Source organism: Schistocerca nitens, chromosome 11 (genome assembly GCF_023898315.1).
Source record: "Schistocerca nitens isolate TAMUIC-IGC-003100 chromosome 11, iqSchNite1.1, whole genome shotgun sequence".
Taxonomy (NCBI): Eukaryota; Metazoa; Arthropoda; class Insecta; order Orthoptera; family Acrididae; genus Schistocerca; species Schistocerca nitens.
Genome location: NC_064624.1, coordinates 106,534,297 through 106,555,382, shown reverse-complemented (window position 1 = coordinate 106,555,382; position 21,086 = coordinate 106,534,297).

The window sequence follows — 21,086 nt, the reverse complement described above, 5'->3', positions numbered from 1 at the left end:
TAGCTGTAGTGGGTACAGAACCGGTTCCCTAGGCGAGTACAGCACTGGCTGCCCCTTACTGTCAGCCGGAAAGCTGGCGCCATACCAGGAATCGACGCGGCGGCCTTCGGCACACGTAACCCGAGGTCGTCTCACTACACACACACACTCACGTTGCGTAACTACCGTAAGCGGGCACCGCAAGCACGGCTGTAGTGGACCCAGGTATACACCCCGTTTGTTATAACAATAAACCTCATGTGAACATTTGTCCATCAGACCAAGAAAATATTACAGGGTGATTCAAAAATAATACCACAACTTTAAAAATGTGTATTTAATGAAAGAAACATAATATAACCTTCTGTTATACATCATTACAAAGAGTATTTAAAAAGGTTTTTTTTCACTCAAAAACAAGTTCAGAGATGTTCAACATGGCCCTCTCCAGACACTCGAGCAATATCAACCCGATACTCCAACTCGTTCCACACTCTCTGTAGCATATCAGGCGTAACAGTTTGGATAGCTGCTGTTATTTCTCGTTTCAAATCATCAATGGTGGCTGGGAGAGGTGGCCTAAACACCATATCCTTAACATACCCCCATAAGAAAAAATCGCAGGGGGTAAGATCAGGGCTTCTTGGAGGCCAGTGATGAAGTGCTCTGTCACGGGCTGCCTGGCGGCCGATCCGTCGCCTCGGGTAGTTGACGTTCAGGTAGTTACGGACAGATGAGTGCCAATGTGGTGGCGCTCCATCCTGCTGAAATATGAATTGTTGTGCTTCTTGTTCGAGCTGAGGGAACAGCCAATTCCCTAACATCTCCAGATACTGTAGTCCAGTTACAGTAGCACCTTCGAAGAAAAAGGGACCGAAAACGTTATTGGCTGAAATGGCACAGAAAACGTTCACCTTAGGCGAGTCACGTTCATACTGAGTTGTTTCCCGCGGATTCTCAGTGCCCCATATACAGACATTGTGACGGTTGACTTTCCCGTTAGTGTGGAAAGTTGCTTCATTACTAAACACAACCTTTCAAACGAAAGATTCATCTGTTTCCATTTGAGCAAGGATAAAATCACAGAAATCGATTCTTTTAATCCTATCAGCTGCAGACACTGCTTGAACCAATTTCACACGATAAGGTTTCATAACTAACCTTTTTCGTAGGACTCTCCATACAGTTGATTGTGGAATTTGCAGCTCTCTGCTAGCTCTGCGAGTCGATTTTCCTGGGCTGCGAACAAATGCTTGCTGGATGCGTGCTACATTTTCATCACTCGTTCTCGGCCGTCCAGAACTTTTCCCTTTGCACAAACACCCATTCTCTGTAAACTGTTTATACCAACGTTTAATACACCACCTATCAGGAGGTTTAACACCATACTTCGTTCGAAATGCACGCTGAACAACTGTCGTCGATTCACTTCTGCCGTACTCAATAACACAAACAGCTTTCTGTTGAGCGTTCGCCATCTTAGCATCAACTGACGCTGACGCCTAGTCAACAGCGCCTCAAGCGAACAAATGTACAACTAAATGAAACTTATAGCTCCCTTAATTCGCCGACAGATAGTGCTTAGCTCTGCCTTTTGTCGTCGCAGAGTTTTAAATTCCTAAAGTTGTGGTATTCTTTTTGAATCACCCTGTAGATACAGGCTCCCAGATAGATGCCATTTTCCTTGACTTCCGGAAGGCGTTCGATACAGTTCCGCTCTGTCGCCTGATAAACACAGTAAGAGCCTATGGAAAAAATGGTTCAAATGGCTCTGAGCACTATGGGACTTAACATCTGAGGTCATCAGTCCCCTAGAACTTAGAACTACTTAAACGTAACTAACCTAAGGACATCACACACATCCATGCCCGAGGCAGGATTCGAACCTGCGACCGTAGCAGTCGCGCGGTTCCAGATTGAAGCGCCTAGAAGAGCTCGGCCACTCCGGCAGGCAGAGCCAACGCAATATCAGACCAGCTGTGTGGCTGGACTGAACAGTTTTCAGCAAACAGAACACAGCATGTTGTTCTCAATGGAGAGACCTCTACAGACGTTAAAGTAACCTCTGGCGTGCCACAGGGGAGTGTTATGGGACCACTGCTTTTCACAATATATATATAAATGACCTAGTAGATAGTGTCGGAAGTTCCGTGCGGCTTTTCACGGATGATGCTGTAATGTACAGAGAAGTTGCAGCATTAAAAAATTGCAGCGAAATGCAGGAAGATCTGCAGCGGATAGACAAATGTAATGTATTGCGAATACAAATGGTTCAAATGGCTCTGAGCACCATGGGACTCAACTGCTAAGGTCATTACTCCCCTAGAACTTAGAACTAGTTAAACCTAACTAACCTAAGGACATCACAAACATCCATGCCCGAGGCAGGATTCGAACCTGCGACCGTAGCGGTCTTGCGGTTCCAGACTGCAGCGCGTTTAACCGCACGGCCACTTCGGCCGGCTATTGCGAATACATATAAAGCAGGATCCTTTATTGCATGATTATATGATAGCGGAACAAACACTGCTAGCAGTTACTTGTGTAAAATATCTGGGAGTATGCGTACGGAACGATTTGAAGTGGAATGATCATATAAAATTAATTGTTGGCAAGGCGGGTGCCAGGTTGAGATTCATTGGGGGAGTCCTTAGAAAATGTAGTCCATCAACAAAGGAGGTGGCTTACAAAACACTCGTTCGACCTATACTTTGGTATTGCTCATCAGTGTGGGATCCGTACCAGATCGGGTTGACGCAGGAGATAGAGAAGATTCAAAGAAGAGCGGCGCGTTTCGTCACAGGGTTATTTGGTAAGCGTGATAGCGTTACGGAGATGTTTAGCAAACTCGAGTGGCAGACTCTGCAAGAGAGGCGCTCTGCATCGCGGAGTATCTTGCTGTCGAGGTTTCCTGAGGGTGCGTTTCTGGATGAAGTATCGAATATATTGCTGCCCCCTACTTATACGTCCCGAGGAGATGACGAATGTAAAATTAGAGAGATTCGAGCGCGCACGGAGGCTTTCAGACAGTCGTTCTTCCCGCGTACCGTACGCGACTGGAACAGGAAAGGAAGGTAATGACAGTGGCACATAAAGTGCCCTCCGTCACACACCGTTTGCTGGCTTGCGGGGTATAAATGTAGATGTAGTAGTTATAGATGTAGAACAGTACACTACGTATTCTTCCGCATTTGCCGGAATCTCATTGGATTTGATTTCACGTGCAGCGAAAGCAAAGCTGTCTCGAGTACAGTCAAGTAAGATAATGAGGATATGTTTTACGCTGTGCGTTACGCGTACATCGGCTCAGCGATAATGCGGGAGACAGCTTTACCGGCGCATTTAACTTGGACAGCACTGGCCAGCAGCTAACGTGCAGTGATGACAGCATTTGAGGTCATCCGAAGACCAGTATCAGTTGCAAAGCGATTTAGAAAAGATTTCTGTACGGCGTGGCACGTGGCAGTTGACGCTAAATAACGAAAAGTGTGAGGTGATCCACATGAGTTCCAAAAGAAATCCGTTGGAATTCGATTACTCGATTAACAGTACAATTCTCGAGGCTGTCAATTCAACTAAGTACCTGGGTGTAAAAATTACGAACAACTTCAGTTGGAAAGACCACATAGATAATATTGTGGGGAAGGCGAGCCAAAGGTTGTGTTTCATTGGCAGGACACTTAGAAGATGCAACAAGTACACTAAAGAGACAGCTTACACTACACTCGTTCGAACTCTGTTAGAATATTGCTGCGCGGTGTGGGATCCTTACCAGGTGGGATTGACGGAGGACATGGAAAGGGTGCAAAAAAGGGCAGCTCGTTTTGTATTATCACGTAATAGGGGAGAGAGTGTGGCAGATATGATACGCGAGTTGGGATGGAAGTCACTAAAGCAAAGACGTTTTTCGTCGCGGCGAGATCTATTTACGAAATTTCAGTCACCAACTTTCTATTCCGAATGCGAAAATATTTTGTTGAGCCCAAGCTACATAGGTAGGAATGATCATCAAAATAAAATCAGAGCTCGAACAGAAAGGTTTAGGTGTTCGTTTTTACCGCGCGCTGTTCGGGAGTGGAATGGTAGGGAGATAGTATGATTGTGGTTTGATGAACCCTCTGCCAATTGCAGAGTAATCATGTAGATGTAGATGTAGATATAAGGGGAGGTTTACTATCTTCTGGTTCAAAAACTGGATTATTTTTAAATTGCTTTTTTCGATCCATAAAGGTGTTTAGAATCCACCCCTGAAACTGTTTCTCCGAATACGGAAGCGAAATGTTTATTATTCGCGGTTGAAGAAAAAAATGCACCTGCCTGAAATCGGCCTTTTTCACGCACCAGTTGTTTTTTCTTTCGGAGGACGAGTTATTGTACCGCTGCTTGGGAGGAAACACACAAAATTCAAATGAAAGTCTGAACGCGTGTGTCTGGAAGTTAGCCCCCATCATTTGCATTCTGGTGCGAAGACTGTGGAGAGTGCGGCTTTCCTGGCAGTGAGCAGCTTCAACGAAGGGTGTTCAGCAATTCTGAAGACCATGACACCGATGGACGCCACCCTGGGACTCTATTCGACACAGTTCGCCGAGCATTCGGACGACAACCGCATTCGAACGGCCGAAATCCGCTTGTCACCGGCCGTACGAGCGGCTGTGGAGCAACGCGGGACGGCCCAGATCGATCAGAACGCCCTCTGTCAGGAACAGGAAGGACTAGTTTATGAACGCGGAATAGCAGCCTGAACGTACGTTGCATAATATTGCATTTATATCTAGTCATAACTTCAAACGCGTTTTTCTCGAAGTGACCTTTCTTTTCCTTTTTTTTTTTTTAATCGCGCGGTATGGTAACTTCAAATCTACTGAACCGATTGGCATGATTATATCCGACGAAGCTACCTAAATTGTCTAGGAGTTTTACCACTTTTATTCCGATCCATCAACTCTAAATATTTTTACTTGACCGACGAAGTCGAAAAATCGACGAAAAAAAAAACAGTTTTGTTTCAAATGACCGCCATTTTGTTTCCTATCGTCCAAATAAGCGAGGTAAAACTCCTAAAGAATCTTATATAGTTCGCTAACGTCGACTCAATTTTGATTTCAGACGAGCCGGCTGACCTGTGACGTACCGCGCGTGCAGGTCTACATCGAAATTTTGTTTCGTTCCGGCGGCACTTCCGCCTTTGCTCTTCGACATTTCCGGTGGAAAAAATTCCAGTTCGTTGAGGAAATATCAATAAGCATTTTGACCAAATTTGACATTGATATCTTTAACACATACCGAGAAAAAAATTCTCAAAAACATGCGTTTTTCGGGCCAAAGATAGTAAACCTCCCCTTAAGATGTAAAAAGACACGAGCAGAGAACAGCATAGCTTTCAATATCATTTAATTTTTAAACAGAAGCAAATAATGCTAAAAATTATAAGTGGTCGGACAGAAAACATTACATGCTCTAGATCATACCTAACGCAGTACTGCAATTAAAAAAAGAGTGATGAGAATTCCTGACTTTTAACGATGGTAATTTCTCTGCATGAGCTACGTGCGACGCAAAAGTGCACTTATGGGATTTTAACACACAGTTAAGTACTGCAGCCACTGAAGGTATTACAGCCAGTCGTCTGGGGCTCTACTCGACATCCTTCATACCGATCAGTGCACTAGGTTAGTAGCGGTGCTGGCATCATTTTCGGTTCTTTACCCGACTTTCCTATTCAGTAAGCTTCTGAGACCTCTTACTGAATGGTCTTGCCGCCGATTTTTCGATAACTTTGGATTTCGGTATGGCCCTGTCGTTCGGTTAGCTGTGGTTTATTTACACCTATAATTTGTTATTTTAAACATATTTAGCGATTGTAGCTTTGGACTTAGTGACTATGTTACTACAGACTCACCACAAGATGCGTCCAGTTGGAAAGCGACTTCATAATACACTATGTTCCTTTGTTGGAAATATGGTTAGGCTAGCTTGTTACTGTGAATGATAAAAAAACGCTTTCGTTCAATATTCTCTCAAAATACCTGATATTTTTATGCAATTAAGAGTTTAAAGATCATTAAATATCAAGACATCGGCTCTGCTTACGTATATTACATGAGTGTTATCTGAAATTACTAGTGACTTTGGAGCATATACTGTATTCAAACATTATGAATCACGTCGAAGGGAACGATCTATTGATACGTAATCACCATGGTTTCAGAAAACATCGTTCTTGTGCAACGCAGCTAGCTCTTTATTCGCACGAAGTAATGGCCGCGTTCGACAGGGGATCTCAAGTTGATTCCGTATTTCTGGATTTCCGGAAACCTTTTGACACCGTTCCTCACAAGCGACTTCTAATCGAGCTGCGGGCCTATGGGGTATCGTCTCAGTTGTGCGACTGGATTCGTGATTTCCTGTCAGGAAGGTCGCAGTTCGTAGTAATAGACGGCAAATCATCGAGTAAAACTGAAGTGATATCAGGTGTTCCCCAGGGAAGCGTCCTGGGACCTCTGCTGTTCCTGATCTATAGAAATGACCTGGGTGACAATCTGAGCAGTTCTCTTAGGTTGTTCGCAGATGATGCTGTAATTTAGCGTCTAATAAGGTCAGCCGAAGACCAGTATCAGTTGCAAAGCGATTCAGAAAAGATTGCTGTATGGTGTGGCAGGTGGCAGTTGAGGCTAAATAACGAAAAGTGTGAGGTGATCCACACGAGTTCCAAAAGAAATCCGTTGGAATTCGATTACTCGATGAATAGTACAATTCTCGAGGCTGTCAATTCAACTAAGTACCTGGGTGTTAAAATTACGAACAACTTCAGTTGGAAAGACCACATAGATAATATTGTGGGGAAGGCGAGCCAAAGGTTGCGTTTCATTGGCAGGACACTTAGAAGATGCAACAAGTCCACTAAAGAGACGGCTTACACTACACTCGTTCGTCCTCTGTTAGAATATTGCTGCGCGGTGTGGTATCCTTACCAGGTGGGATTGACGGAGGACATCGAAAGGGTGCAAAAAAGGGCAGCTCGTTTTGTATTATCACGTAATAGGGGAGAGAGTGTGGCAGATATGATACGCGAGTTGGGATGGAAGTCATTAAAGCAAAGACGTTTTTCGTCGGGGCGAGATCTATTTACGAAATTTGAGTCACCAGCTTTCTCTTCCGAATGCGAAAATATTTTGTTGAGCCCAACCTACATAGGTAGGAATGATCATCAAAATAAAATAAGAGAAATGAGAGCTCGAACAGAAAGGTTTAGGTGTTCGTTTTTCCCGCGCGCTGTTCGGGAGTGGAATGGTAGAGAGATAGTATGATTGAGGTTCGATGAACCCTCTGCCAAGCACTTAAATGTGAATTGCAGAGTAGTCATGTAGATGTAGATCATGTAGATGTACTCTTTTCCGCAAATGGTTTACCCATTTAAGGCGGTGCAGTCATGGACTGTGCAGCTGATCCTGGCGGAGGTTCGAGTCCTCCCTCGGGCATGGGTGTGTGTGTGTGTTTGTCCTTAGGATAATTTAGGTGAAGTAGTGTGTAAGCTTAGGGGCTGATGACCTTAGCAGTTAAGTCCCATAAGATTTCACAAACATTTGAACATTTGACAAAGGTACAGTTAGTCGCTGGGCGCGGAGGGTGACGTCATCAGAAGGCGGTTCGGCGGAGCTGCACGATCTGCAGCGGCCGGCGAGACCATCGACGGCTGTCACACCTGACATGTTGCAAAGAGCTGATGCCGTCATTCGCGAGTGCAGTTTTCGCTGCATCTGTCAATCAGCAAAAGGACGTGTGAGTGCAATTACCCGCAGTATCGGGTATTCGACGAAATGGGAGATATTATACTGCGTGAAGAGTTTGACAGAGCACTGAAAGACCTGAGTCGAAACAAGGCCCCGGGAGTAGACAACATTCCATTAGAACTACTGACGGCCTTGGGAGAGCCAGTCATGACAAAACTCTACCATATGGTGAGCAAGATGTATGAGACAGGCGAAATACCCTCATACTTCAGGATGAATATAATAATTCCAATCCCAAAGAAAGCAGGTGTTGACAGATGTGAAAATTACCGAACTATCAGTTTAATAAGTCACAGCTGCAAAATACTAACGCGAATTCTTTACAGACGAATGGAAAAACTGGTAGAAGCGGACCTCGGGGAAGATCAGTTTGGATTCCGTAGAAATGTTGGAACACGTGAGGCAATACTGACCTTACGACTTATCTTAGAAGAAAGATTAAGGAAAGGCAAACCTACGTTTCTAGCATTTGTAGACTTAAGGAAAGCTTTCGACAATCTTAACTGCAATACTCTCTTTCAAATTCTGAAGGTGGCAGGGGTAAAATGCAGGGAGCGAAAGGCTATTTACAATTTGTACAGAAACCAGATGGCAGTTATAAGAGTCGAGGGGCATGAAAGGGAAGCAGTGGTTGGGAAAGGAGTGAGACAGGGTTGTAGCCTCTCCCCGATGTTATTCAATCTGTATATTGAGCAAGCAGTGAAGGAAACAAAAGAAAAATTCGGAGTAGGTATTAAAATTCCTGGAGAAGAAGTAAAAACTTTGAGGTTCGCCGATGACATTGTAATTCTGACAGAGATAGCAAAGGACTTGGAAGAGCAGTTGAACGGAATGGACAGTGTCTTGAAAGGAGGATATAAGATGAACATCAACAAAAGCAAAACAAGGATAATGGAATGTAGTCAAATTAAGTCGGGTGATGCTGAGGGAATTAGATTAGGAAATGAGACACTTAAAGTAGTAAAGGAGTTTTGCTATTTAGGGAGTAAAATAACTGATGATGGTCGAAGTAGAGAGGATATAAAATGTAGACTGGCAATGGCAAGGAAAGCGTTTCTGAACAAGAGAAATTTGTTAACATCAAGTATAGATTTAAGTGTCAGGAAGTCGTTTCTGAAAGTATTTGTATGGAGTGTAGCCATGTATGGAAGTGAAACATGGACGATAACTAGTTTGTACAAGAAATGTGATGCTACAGAAGACTGCTGAAGATAAGGTGGGTAGATCACATAACTAATGAGGAGGTACTGAATAAAATTGGGGAGAAGAGAAGTTTGTGGCACAACTTGACTAGAAGAAGGGATCGGTTGGTAGGACATGTTTTGAGGCATCAAGGGATCACAAATTTAGCATTGGAGGGCAGCGTGGAGGGTAAAAATCGTAGAGGGAGACCAAGAGATGAATACACTAAGCAGATTCAGAAGGATGTAGGCTGCAGTAGGTACTGGGAGATGAAGAAGCTTGCACAGGATAGAGTAGCATGGAGAGCTGCATCAAACCAGTCTCTGGACTGAAGACCACAACAACAACATCGGGTATTCAAAAGCGTGTGCAACATGGGTGCCGGGGTGCCTGACGGTGGATCACAAATCGCACAGAAAAAAAAAAAACATTTGTCTCTATTTGTTGCAACGTTTTGAAGCTGAGGGAAAGGTCTCCGGAGTTTGACTGGTGATGAAACCTAGGTTCAACATTTTGAGCGAGAAACAACAGTGGATAGAATGGCGCCGTTCCGATTCCCAACAGAAGAAAAAATTTCAAGCAACTCGTTCCGCCGGTAATGTCATGATCATCGTGTACTGGGACTGTGAAGGTGTCTTTCTCATTCATGTGATACCAAGAGGCAGTAGCGTTAATTCAGAAGCATATGCCGACACATTAACAAAACTCGAGACGCGCTTCCGCCGACTTCGGCGCCACAGCAACCAGGAGATGTTTTGCTCCAACACGATGACGCTCGACCCCAAACAAGTCTGGGGACGGCTGAACTCTTCGCAAAAGAGGGTCGGACAGTGTTACACCATTCACCCCACAGCCCTGACCTACCCCCCTCGGACTTCCACTTGTTTGGCCCATTCAGCCATTAAAGGTTGCCTTTCGTGACAGACTTTTTGAGGATGATGACGAGGTGATTCGCACAGTGAAACACTGGCTCCGCCACCAGGACAAGCATTGGTACCGACAGCGCATTCACGCCCTGGTTTCGCGCTGGAGGGAGCCCATAGAACGAGATGGAGATTAGTGGAAAAATAGGGTATATAGATAAAACACTATTCTCTTGTGTGTGTAATTCTCATTAAGTTCAATATACGAGGTGCGGCTAGAAAAAAACCGGACTGATGCTGGAAAAAACATTTATTTACAATTATTTACAATTTCATGTTATCTCCTTCAATGTACTCTCCTCCTCGGTCTCTACACCGCTCCATACGAATTTTCCACTGTTCATAGCAATGCTGCAGATCATTTTCCGTAAGTCCATACATTACTTCCGTCGCTTTTTCTTTTACTGCTTCAACAGTCTCAAATCTAGTTCCTTTCAAAGCTGACTTGACTTTAGGGAAAAAGTCACAGGGGGCCAAATCAGGTAAGTAGGGTGGATGATCTAAGATGGGAATGTTGTGTTTTGCCAAAAACGTCTTCACTGACAACGCACTGTGAGCTGGGGCATTGTCTTGGTGAAGGATCCATGACTTTTTTCCCCACAAATCGTTCCGTTTTCTCCGTACTCGCTCACGTAGGGTAGCCAGGACGCTAATGTAGTAATGCTGATTCACTGTTTGTCCCTCTGGTACCCAATCAATGTGCACAATCCCTTTGATGTCAAAAAAAAACAATCATCATTGCCTTGAATTTCGATTTTGACATTCGTGCTTTTTTTTGTCGTTGAGAACCAGGAGTTTTCCAATGCATCGATTGGCGTTTAGTTTCGGGATCGTAAGTAAAAAACCACGATTCATCGCAAGTAATAACATTTTATAAGAAGGTGGGATCACTTTCAATGTTTTCCAGGATGTCAGAACAAATCATTCTTCGGCGTTCCTTCTGTTCAATTGTGAGACACTTTGGAACCATTTTTGAACACACTTTGTTCATGTTGAAACTTTCACGAAGAATCTGCCTAAGACTTTCCTTGTCAACTCCTGTTAACTCAGATACTGCTCTGATTGTTAAACGGCGATCTTGTCGAACAAGTTTACCGATTTTTTCAATGTTTGCATCAGGTTTTGCTGACAATGGTCTGCCAGTGCGAGTGTCATCACTGGTGTCTTCGCGGCCATCTTTAAATCGTTTAAACCACTCAAACAATTGTGTTCGCGATAAACAATCATCGCCGTACACTTGTTGTAACATTACAAACGTTTCACTTGCAGATTTTCCTAGTTTGAAACAAAATTTGATGTTAACACGCTGTTCTTTCTGTACACTCAACATTTTCCGACGCACAGACAAAACGTCAACTACTTAAAACAGACGCCACGGGCAGACTGAGTGCAGGAGGCAGATGAAACTCGAGCAGTAGGCGGAGCGAGAGTCACGTGACAGTCCACGCGACTTTCAGCCTTATTGCGTTCGTTTTATTGTTTCACCAGTACTAGTCCGGTTTTTTTCTAGCCACACCTCGTACACTATTGGCCATTAAAATTGCTACACCACGAAGATGACGTGCTACAGACGCGAAATTTAACCGACAGGAAGAAGATGCTGTGATATGCAAATGATTATCTTTTCAGAGCATTCACACAAGGTTGGCGCCGGTGGCCACACCTTCAACGTGCTGACATGAGGAAAGTTTCCAACCGATTTCTCATACACAAACAGCAGTTGACCGGCGTTGCCTGGTGAAACGTTGTTTTGATGCCCCGTGTAAGGAGGAGAAATGCGTATCATCACGTTTCCGACTTTGATAAAGGTTGGATTGTAGCCTATCGCTATTGAGGTTTATGGTATCGCGAAACTGATGCCCGCGTTGGTCGAGATCCAATGACTGTTAGCAGAATATGGAATCGGTGGGTTCAGGAGGGTAATACGGAACGCCGTGCTGGATCCCAACGGCCTCGTATCACTAGCAGTCGAGATGACAGGCATCTTATCCGCACGGCTGTAACGGATCGTGCAGCCACGTCTCGATCCCTGAGTCGACAGATGGGGACGTTTGCAAGACAACAACCATCTGCACGAACAGTTCGACGACGTTTGCAGCAGCACGGACTATCAGCTCGGAGACCGTGGCTATGGTTCCCCTTGACGCTCCATCGCAGACAGGAGCGGCTGTGATGGTGTACTCGCTACGGACCTGGGTGCACGAATGACAAAACGTCATTTTTTCGGATGAATCCAGGTTCTCTTTACAGCATCACGATGGTCGCAGATTGGAAGCGTGTATTCGTCATCGGCATACTGGCGTATCACCCGGCGTGATGGTATGGGGTGCCTTTGGTTACACGTCTCGGCCACATCTTGTTCGAATTGACGGCACTTTGAACAGTGGACGTTACATTTCAGATGTGTTACGACCCGTGGCTCTACCCTTCATTCGATCCCTGCGAAACCCTGCATTTCAGCAGGATAATGCACGACCGCATGTTGCAGGTCCTGTACGGGGCTTTCTGGATACAGAAAATGTCCGACTGCTGCCCTGGCCAGCACATTCTCAAGATCTCTCAACAGGATCTATGCACCCAAATTGCGTGAAAATGTAATCACATGTCAGTTCTAGTATAATATATTTGTCCAATGAATACCCGTTTATCTGCTGCATTTCTACCTGGTGCAGCAATTTTAATGTGCCAGTAGTGTAAAATTTTTTCTGGGCAACGCTCGTATTTTATTGTCGATACCAGTTTCGGCAATTCATTATGCCATCTTCCGGCTCCGTATGCACCTCTCAAAATAATCGATACTGGCATACTGGGTCCCTTTGTTTGTGGCTCTCGTGAATTCTCATGTGCTTCCTTCGAAGACTTGACTGCCACAGTGAAGGAATCTGGAACGCGCTGTTGGTGTCTGGAGACACGTGGAGGAGGGGTCGCCTCAGAAAGGTAAACAGGTTGGCGAGGAGGGCCGCAGCTCCCGTCAGCCTGCAGATAAGGCAGTCACGCTCGTGTCCTATCTCGCCTGCCCCGAGTCAGCCTTACAAACAGACCACCCCGTGTCGCAAACCCACTGCTCTTAGCGCGTGCGTGGCACACTGGCCGACGCCAAGTACCACACGTGAACACCGCGGGCGGGGGGTGCACTTGAGAGGGTCACTCCAAAACAAATGCACACTAATTTTTTTTAAACACTATCTTTTATCCTAGATGTTTGAAAGTTTTACAGTGTGTAAATACATGCTTTAAGAAACAATATTTTCATTAATCCACATAATTTCCATCCCTCTCAACTGCCTTACGCCAGCTTGGAACCAGCGCCTGTATACCCGCACGGTAAAATTCTGGACCGACCTGTTGCAGCCACTGTGTGGCAGCGTCACAAGGGAGTTGGTTGGTTGGTTGGTTTGGGGAAGGAGACCAGACATCGTGGTCATCGGTCTCATCGGATTAGGGAAGGATGGGGAAGGAAGTCGGCCGTGCCCTTTGAAAGGAACCATCCCGGCATTTGCCTGGAGCGATTTAGGGAAATCACGGAAAACCTAAATCAGGATGGCCGGACGCGGGATTGAACCGTCGTCCTCCCGAATACGAGTCCAGTGTCTAACCACTGCGCCACCTCGCTCGGTGCACAAGGGAGTCATCATCTTCAAACCTTGTTCCACGAAGAGTGTCTTTCAGTTTCCCAAAGAGATGACAGTCACATGGAGCCAGGTCAGGACTGTAAGGCGGGTGTTTCAGTGTTGTCCATCCGAGTTCGGTTCTTTGACTGACACGTGGCTCTGCATTGTCGTGCAACAGCAAAACATCCTGCTTTTGCCGATGTTGTCGAACACGACTCAGTAGAGCTGGAAGTTTCTTCAGTGACGTCACATATGCATCAGAATTTATGGTGGTTCCACTTGGCACGATGTCCACAAGCAAGAGTCCTTCGGAATCGAAAACCCCGTAGCCATAACTTTTCCAGCAGAAGGTGTGGTTTTGAATTTTTTTTTTTCCTTGGGTGCATTTGCATGATACCTCTGCGTTGATTGCCTCTTCGTCTCCGGTGAAAAATGATGCAGCCATGTTTCATCACCTGTCACAATTCTTCCAAGAAATTCATCTCCACCATTCTCGTACTGTTCCAAAAGTTCGCTGCATACCGTTTTTCTTGTTTCTTTGTGAGCCACTGTCAACATCCTGCGAACACACCCGGCACAAACCTTTTTTAAAGCCAACACTTTCAGTATTCTTCCCCTATCCCAACGTAGCGTGACAATTCGTTGACTGTGATGCGTCTGTCAGCAGTCACCAATTGGTTAACTCTCGGCGCATTGCCTGGAGTGTGTGCAGTACGAGGCCTGCCGCTGCGAGGACAATCCTCAATATTGCCGTGCCCGCTTTCATCACGTAACCTGCTCGCCCACCGACTAACTGTACTGCGATCGACAGCAGCATCTCCGTACACCTTTTCCGAACTCTTGTAGATGTTTCCCACTGTCTCGTTTTCACAGCACAGGAATTCTATGACAGCACGTCGCTTCTGACGAACGTCAAGTGTAGCAGCCATCTTGAAAAGACATGCTATAACGGCGCCACTCACGGGAACTGGTTGAACTAAGTTTGAAAACAAGCGGGATGGGTGTAAATCATGGAGGTATAAGGAGGGGAGATGCCATGACGTGACAAACTTGAAGCCGACAGAAACCGAGCTCCGCCATTGCAGTTTGGTCAGAAGACTCGTTTCTGATTGTGCTACTGTCTAGAGCTGCTGAAGGTTTCTTCATTTTAAAATGCCGGTTTGCGTTGTTTACGGGTGTACTAACCATTGGAATAGTGCTACCAAGTTAAAAGGAATCACGTTCCATGCGTAAGTGGCCCCGTTCGTAAAATATTGTCGTTTATATTCGTGAGATGTGCGGCCTTGTTTACGTTTTGTGAAACTCTTTTCTTCTTATTTTATTTCAGATTTCCGATCAATGAAGCTCGTAGGGCTCTGTGGGTTCATATGCTTATTTTTCTTGACAAAGCACAAACGATGTTTGTATTTACAAATGAAATTTTGTATAAGTGTGTAAACGAGTAAGAAATATCATCCGGTATGTAAACTAGCATAGCTTTCGGGTTCTGCTTTCAGTTTACATCGACACAAATACAGTAAAAGGTGAATTGAGTTATTTTTGATCATTCGAAGTTCGTATCCAAAAGAAACACTTAAGTTAACGAGACCAAATCAGTTGTATTGCTGGGGCAAAAACGCATTAAAAACAAAACGAAAACACCTGAAAAAGCTATTCTGACGTTGTGTTATGCATGTAAACATTGTAACACTCATCATCTGAAATTATTTCGCAGACATAACGTTAAATATGAAGAACACGCAATTCTAACAAGAGCTCTGTCACTGTTTTGACCAATCAAACATGGCGGCCCACCGGCTTCAAACAGACGTACAGCAGACGGCCATAGTGCCATCTCCCCTCCTATACACACTGTACAACTTTCAAACATGCAGAATGAAAACTGTATTTTTAGAATATTAGTGTGCATTTCTTTTGGAGAGACCCTCGTACTTTCAGATCTGTACCACACACATCTACATCTGTGTACGCCGCGGGCCACAGTACGGTGTGTGGCGGAGGGTACTTTGTGGACGACTGCCCCCCACCCCCCTGTTTCCCGTACCAGTCCAGTCGCGAATAGTTCGTCGGAGAAACCTGGTAAGGCTCTGTGTAAACTGCAATCTGCCTCATTTCGCCTTCACGGTCTTTTCGTTGCGGTAAGTTTCGACTGGTGTAGATACGTACGCGCTCGGAATTACGACAGTATAGGACACTGTGATCCGCAACGCCTCTCTTGTACCGTCTGCCGCTGGCATTGGCAGTGCATCTCCCTGCGACGTGTCCGCGCCCACTGAATGAACCTGTTAGGAAGCGCGCAGCTCTTCTCTGGATGTTCTGTGCTTCCTCTATCAGTCCTACCTGATACTGATCCCATGTTGAGCAAGTGGTCGAGTGAGGATTTTGTAAGGCGCGTCGTTTGTGCGGGAGACTACCTTTCCTGTGGGTTCTACGAATGACTCTCACAAGGGAACATTCCCAAGTGACAACGCACGATCTTGATGGAACTTGGTGAGTATGTAGAGGCCCCGAACTAATGCAATACGTACTTTTAGTTTTTGCCCAATTTCACTTTTAAAGGGTAAAACACACCACGAAAGGAAAGGTAATGTGTTGCATTTAAAACCTGAAATGTAATTAAGGTTCTTCTACACTGCATAATAAACTTTCCTAACAATCTGAAATTTTGCAAAATACCTCACCACTATAAATAAATTTTGAAAAATAAAGAACTACCCATAGCCACGCCGTCGTTTGTTCAAAATACACTACTGCCCATTAGAATTGCTACACCAAGAAGAAATGCAGGTAATAAACAGGTATTCATGGGACAAATATATGTGATTACATTTCCACGCAATGTGGGTGCACAGATCCTGAGAAATCAGTACCCAGAACAACCACCTCTGGCCGTAATAACGGCCTTGATACGCCTGGGCATTGAGTCAAACAGAGATCGGATGGCTTGTACAGGTACAGCTGCCCATGCAGCTTCAACACGATACCACAGTTCATCGAGAGTAGTGACTGGCGTATTGTGACGAGCCAGTTGCTCGGCCACCATTGACCAGACGTTTTCAGTTGCTGAGAGATCTGGAGAATGTGCTGGCCAGGGCAGCAGTCGAACATTATCCAGAAAGGGCCATACAGGACCTGCAACATGCGGTCGTCCATTGTCCTGCTGAAATGTAGGGTTTCTCAGGGATCGAATGAAGGGTAGGGCCACGGGGTCGTAACACATCTGAAATGTAACGTCCACTGTCCAAAGTGCCGTCAATGCGAACAAGAGGTGACCGAGACGTGTAAGCAATAGCAACCCATACCGTCACGCCGGGTGATACGCCAGTATGGCGATGACGAATACACGCTTCCAATGTGCGTTCACCGCGATGATGATGATGATGTAAACAGAACTTGGATTCATCCGAAAAAATGACGTTTTGCCATTCGTGCACCCCCGTTCGTCGTCGAGTACACCATTGCAGGCGCTCCTGTCTGTGATGCAGCGTCGAGGGTAACCGCAGCCACGGTCTCCGAGCTGATAGTCCGTGCTGCTGCAAACGTCGTCGAAACTGTTCGTGCAGATGGTTGTTGTCTTGCAAACGTCCCCATCTGTTGACTCAGGGATCGAGACGAGGCTGCACGATCCGTTGCAGCCGTGCGGATAAGATGCCTGTCATCTCGACTGCTAGTGATACGAGGCCGTTGGGACGCAGCACGGCGTTCCGTTTTACCTTGCTGAACCCACTGATTCCATATTCTGCTAACAGTCATTGGGTCTCGACCGACGCGAGCAGCAATGTTGCGATACGATAAACCGCAATCGCGATAGGCTACGATCCGACGTTTATCAAAGTCGGAAACGTGATGGTACGCATTTGTCCTCCTTACACGAGGCATCACAACAACGTTTCACCAGGCAACGCCGGTCAACTGCTGTTTGTGTATTAGAAATCGGTTGGAAACTTTCCTCATGCAAGCACGTTGTAGGTGTCGCCACCGGCGCCAACCTTGTGTGAATGCTCTGAAAAGCTAATCATTTGCATATCACAGCATCTTCTTCCTGTCGGTAATATTTCGCGTCTGTAGCACGTCGTGGTGTAGCAATTTTAATGGCCAGTAGTGTATTTAAAACATTAATCCTTCTGACATCGTGAGAAATCGTAAACGCTACCATTCTGCAATCTCATTTTTAAATACAAAATCATGTCATTTAATTTATGCAAAATAATAAAATTAATACAGTGAAGGATTAGTGTCGAGGTCCAGTGTGCCGGCCAGCCTGTGGATGGTTTTTAAGGCGGTTTTTCATCTACCTCGGCGAATGCGGGCTGGTTCCCATTATTCTGCCCGAGTTACACTATGTCGGCGGTTGCTGTGCAAACATCGTCTGGTCATATGCGTACACCATAATTACTCTACCATGCAAACATTTGGGGCTACACTTGTCTGGTATGAGACGTTCCCGGGGGGTCCACTAGGGGCCGAACCGCCCAATAACCCTGGGTTCGGTGTGGGGCGGCGGTGGGGTGGGTGGACTGCTGTGGCCTGTTGTGGGGTTGTGAACCACTGGGGGCTACGGAGGGACGAGGCCTCTCTGTCGTTCAATACACCATACACACACAACGTGACCAAAAGCTTTCTGTCCACAGCCTGTAAACAATCTTACTTTAATTCATCTTTGAAAATTAATATTGTTGTATGTGTTTGCTATTTGATTATTATTTGACTACTGTGACATGTGTGGTGTGGAGTACTTCAAAAGTGTGCATTAGCTACTGTTACTACGAAAAATTTCCGCTAGCATGAGTTTCTTAGAAGTAGATACCTTAGAAGCAACTCAAATCGCTTGATACGGGCAAGTCTTCAGGTCCAGATTGTATACCGATTAGGTTCCTTTCAGATTACGCTGATACAATAGCTCCCTACTTAGCAATCATATACAACCGCTCGCTCACCGATAGATCTGTACCTACAGATTGGAAAATTGCGCAGGTTGCTCCAGTGTTTAAGAAGGGTAGTAGGAGTAATCCATCGAACTACAGACCTATATCATTGACGTCGGTTTGCAGTAGGGTTTTGCAGCATATACTGTATTCAAACATTATGAATCACCTCGAAGGGAACGATCTATTGATACGTAGTCAGCACGGTTTCAGAAAACATCGTTCTTGTGCAACGCAGCTAGCTCTTTATTCGCACGAAGTAATGGCCGCGTTCGACAGGGGATCTCAAGTTGATTCCGTATTTCTGGATTTCCGGAAAGCTTTTGACACCGTTCCTCACAAGCGACTTCTAATCGAGCTGTGGGCCTATGGGGTGTCGTCTCAGTTGTGCGACTGGGTCGTGATTTCCTGTCAGGAAGGTCGCAGTTCGTAGTAATAGACGGCAAATCATCGAGTAAAACTGAAACGATGTCAGGTGTTCCCCAGGGAATCGTCCTGGGACCTCTGCTGTTCCTGATCTATATAAATGACCTGGGTGACAATCTGAGCAGTTCTCTTAGGTTGTTCGCAAATGATGCTGTAATTTAGCATCTAGTAAAGTCATCCGAAGACCAGTATCAGTTGCAAAGCGATGTAGAAAAGATTGCTGTATGGTGTGGCAGGTGGCAGTTGACGCTAAATAACGAAAAGTGTGAGGTGATCCACACGAGTTCCAAAAGAAATCCGTCGGAATTCGATTACTCGATAAATAGTACAATTCTCGAGGCCTGTCAATTCAATTAAGTACCCGGGTGTTAAAATTACGAACAACTTCAGTTGGAAAGACCACATAGGTAATATTGTGGGGAAGGCGAGCCAAAGGTTGCGTTTCATTGGCAGGACACTTAGAAGATGCAACAAGTCCACTAAAGAGACCGCTTACACTACACCCGTTCGTCCTCCGTTGGAATATTGCTGCGCGGTGTGGGATCCTTACCAGGTGGGATTGACGGAGGACATCGAAAGGGTGCTAAAAAGGGCAGCTCGTTTTGTATTATCACGTAATAGGGGAGAGAGTGTGGCAGATACGCGAGTTGGGATGGAAGTCATTAAAGCAAAGACGTTTTTCGTCGCGGCGAGATCTATTTACGAAATTTGTCACCAACTTTCTCTTCCGAATGCGAAAATATTTTGTTGGGCCCAGCCTACATAGGTAGGAATGATCATCAAAATAAAATAAGAGAAATGAGAGCTCGAACAGAAAGGTTTAGGTGTTCTTTTTTCCCGCGCGCTGTTCGGGAGTGGAATGGTAGGGAGATAGTATGATTGTGGTTCGATGAACCCTCTGCCAAGCACTTGAATGTGAATTGCAGAGTAATCATGTAGATGTAGATGTAGAGTATAAAGTTCAGTCTCAATTTAATTATTCTTATTGGCATGAGGACCTGGCGACCGTTGGTTATTTTCATTAACGACATACTTTGAAAACCTTTTTTTCCAAATTTTCCACTAACTACTGTTAATTAAAAACTAGTTTACGTAATAAAAATATATAAAGTTAACCGAACTTTATTTCCAATCGTCGTTGCTAATATACTGATTGGTGGTGGTTGGGTTATAGCTTCATGTACTTCCCTCGGTTTTGCATTATTTTTCGGAGTAGATGCCTTTTCTCCACAGATTAGGGACTTAGGTACACTGTCATAAAGAAAAGCCTAATTATAAGCGTAGGCTTCCGCGGCCTTTGTCTTCTTCAATAAAATTCTTCAGGGTATCAGACCGCATCGTCATAATTTAAAATGCGCCAACGTTTCGGCCAGCGTTGCAGCTAGCCTTCATCAGGGCCTTACGTTAACTGCTAAATGAACACACTTGGTTCCTTAAATAGCTGCACGAGAAAACCGTGTCGTTACTTGATTGGCTGTAAAAGGAGGAGGAGGAGGGGTGAAAGGTATGCTTTATTGGTGTTTCCTTTATTATGTGTCATTGGCTGAAATAGCTGTTTTCTATTGGTCTTTATATTAATCCACCCCATTGGAGGAGACGGACGAATAGCGAACAGGTGATGGCTGTGACGTCACACTGTTTCCATGCTGTCCAGAAGCCGGCTGCGGCGTGCCATTGCTTTGTGTGTTCGCGACCACTGCTGCGGCTCTCCGCGTGTCTGCATGGGCCGCCACGGCTCTGCCGCCGCTCCGTAGCCCTGCTATTGCAGGCAGCCAAGACCTCGGAAGCTTGTACCCGTCCTCTCTATTCATGTTGGCGGGTCTTTTGGCAGCCAATCAAGTAACGACACGGTTTTCTCGTGCAGCTATTTAAGGGACCAAGTGTGTTCATTTAGCAGTTAACGTAAGGCCCTGATGAAGGCTAGCTGCAACGCTGGCCGAAACGTTGGCGCATTTTAAATTATGACGATGCGGTCTGATACCCCGAAGAATTTTATTGAAGAAAAGCCTAATTAGTAGGAGAGGAAGGAGGGTTATAATACCACCAACAAGTATCTTCAACCCAAGAACGAAAATTTTCGCAGAAGACACTTACTTAACAGACAATCTCAATGAAGGTAATGTTTTTCTTTTTTTTAAAAAAAAAAGTATTGCGTTCACACTCATGATACAGGAATACCAGTTCCTAGTTCAAAATTGTCCAGGAGGTTGCTTTTGTTTGGCGGGCGTTAGGAGGCGCCGTAGGTGTGGA